This window comes from Megascapheus bottae, chromosome 1 (genome assembly GCF_031878675.1).
Source record: "Megascapheus bottae isolate mThoBot1 chromosome 1, mThoBot2.hap1, whole genome shotgun sequence".
NCBI lineage: Eukaryota > Metazoa > Chordata > Mammalia > Rodentia > Geomyidae > Megascapheus > Megascapheus bottae.
The window spans coordinates 8,573,225-8,575,805 of NC_143509.1; the positions used below are offsets into that span (position 1 = coordinate 8,573,225).

The window sequence follows — 2,581 nt, forward strand, 5'->3', positions numbered from 1 at the left end:
TATTGCAAGTATTGAGTGGCAAATTTTGTAATATGTACATTTTACCTCAATACTATTGGACAGACTTTGAAGGCAGAACATGTTATTTTGTAGCCAGCTACTCTGTCCTGTGTTTTAGCTTGAGTTAATTTAAAAATTATAAACTAGTGCCTTAATTTTTCCCCTGATGACTTTTGTTATTTTAAAGGTGTTATATAAATGGGCTACCATTACATAAGTCAGGCGAAGAGTGCATTTCATTCTGGATAATGTAATTCCTAACTTCCCACTGTCCCAGTTCTTCCCTCCCATCATCACCTATGAGTTTTAAATTCAATTACAACACACACACAGAGCAAAAGTCAAGCTATGGCTCAAGAAGCAGAAAAATAATCCTGAGGAAAAAAAATCAGAGAAAGTGTCCACATCTTGAGTTCAAACCCCAGGAATGGTACAAACCAAGATGCAAAGAAGCAAGCAAACAACAAAAATCATTAACCTTGCTTTTATGAGCAGGCAGTTAGAGGCTCATCCCTGAGATATAAACATCAGGGCAGACCTGTGCATTAAAAAAGTCCTAGATCGTGCTCGCTTCGGCAGCACATATACTAAAATTGGAACTATACAGAGAAGATTAGCATGGCCCCTGCGCAAGGATGACACGCAAATTCATAAAGTGTTCCATATTTTTACATTTGCTGGTGGGGTTGTGGAGAAAAAGGAACCCTAGTACGCTGCTGGGGGGAATGCAGACTAGTTCAGCCACTCTGGAAAGCAGTGTGGAGGTTTCTTAAAGAACTGAAAATAGACCTTCCCTATGATCCAGCCATACCACATCTCGGCATCTATCCTAAACATCATGACCCAAGATATTACAAGGACACCTGCTCAGCTATGTTCATCTCTGCACTATTCACAATAGCCAGGCGATGGAAACAATGCAGATGTCCTACTGCAGATAAATGGATACAGAAAATGGGGTATGTATACACAATGGAATTCTACATAGCCAACAGACAAGATAAAACAATGGCATTCGCAGGGAAATGGATGAATCTAGAGCAAATCATGTTGAGTGAGACAAGTCAAGACCTAAGGAACAAAAGGCGTTTGGTATCCCTAATATGTGGCTATTAAGAGTACAAGAGCAGGACACAATATTTGCATACCCAATGCTATGGACATGGTATTGGAAATATAAACGTAACTATATAGACATAAAAACCTATGACTCTATAGACAAAATGTCTTATTTCTTAAATTAATATGTTTCTATGACATACAAAACCTTAGCCTAATTTTGATTAAGTTCTACATACTAAGTCCCAGTGATTGTAAAGAGAGATTCCCTCTTGAACACTTGTTTGTTAAACTTGTCATTTAAAATACGATGTAAAAAATCAACATTAATAAATTCCTTAAAAAAAAAACAAAAAGTCCCAGATCCCATCTGTAAATTACTAAAAACAAAGAAAGCATTTGCCAAGAAATCAGAAAGCCCTGAGTTCAAACACCAGTGCTACCAAAACAAAAATGATCTGTTTGTGTCCACTTTTCAAAATTTATCTTTTTATTTTTTGTTGTAATGTATAGTGGTGCTACAGGTATTATTTGACACATAGTTGGGATTTTCATTATTTATTGAAACTGGAATAAACAAAATAAAATATACTCAGAATGGTTAAAAACATCAGGAAACTCTAAAGGGAAATAAAGCTGTGTGATGCTGGCTTATGCTTGTCATCTTAGCTACTCAGGAGGCTGAGATCTGAGGGTCATGGTTCAAAACCAGCACCAGGGACAACACCCAGATCCTGAGTTCAAAAGAATATCATGACTGCATTTGCTCAGGTACATATGTGGAAAGGGATCCAGACAAAGTGAGGGGATTGGCAGGGCATGAGAGAGTCTATAAGAACCGTGAAATGAATGACTTTGATCATAGAATTCATAATTAAACATGACAAGTTGAATCCTCTGGTACAGCTTTTAACCGTAGTAAAATTTTGAAAAAAGGGAAAAGAAAGAAGTCACAGAGATTATGAGATCTCAAGCAGTGAGATTTCAAAACTGAAGCTGTTAAGATTTCTGAAATTTAGCACTGCAATCCTTTTTTCTGGGTCTTGAACTCTGGACCTTACCCTGTTCCTGATTTTTTTCTCTTTTTGTCAAGGCTGGCCCTCCTTTCATTGAGACATAACAACACTTTCAACTTTTTTGGTGTTTAATTGAAGGTCAGAGTCTTGTTGTCTTTCTCCAACACATAAGGATGTCCATTTCTAGATCCCTATGTAGATTTGTTGTGTATCAGAAAACAACTTCTTTCCTTCCTCATGTGAGAAGCATAAAGCTTTAGCCTCTGCCTCATTTCCCTGCCATCTGCTTAGGATCTGCCACAACATCTCTTACAGCCGAGGGAATTCCTGCACTCGTCAACACAGCAGAGGTATGGTAACAGTGAAGATTTTATTGAATGGACAAATGTTAATCTGATATTAGGTTGCTTAGCTAGCATGCATAGAGCCTGGGTTCAACTGCTGAGTGCCACATGCACGGAAAAAAGTAGGAAGTGGGGCTGTGAGCATAGCCTAATGGTAGGGTG

General features: G+C 38.0%; 1 non-coding gene across 1 annotated transcript; it reads left to right on the top strand.

Moving 5' to 3' along the window:
• Positions 1–563: 563 nt before the first annotated feature.
• LOC150068299 (U6 spliceosomal RNA) lies at positions 564–670 on the top strand. Its single transcript, XR_016538436.1, has one exon. It is a non-coding gene; the product is annotated as a U6 spliceosomal RNA (small nuclear RNA).
• The last annotated feature ends 1,911 nt before the right edge of the window (positions 671–2,581 follow it).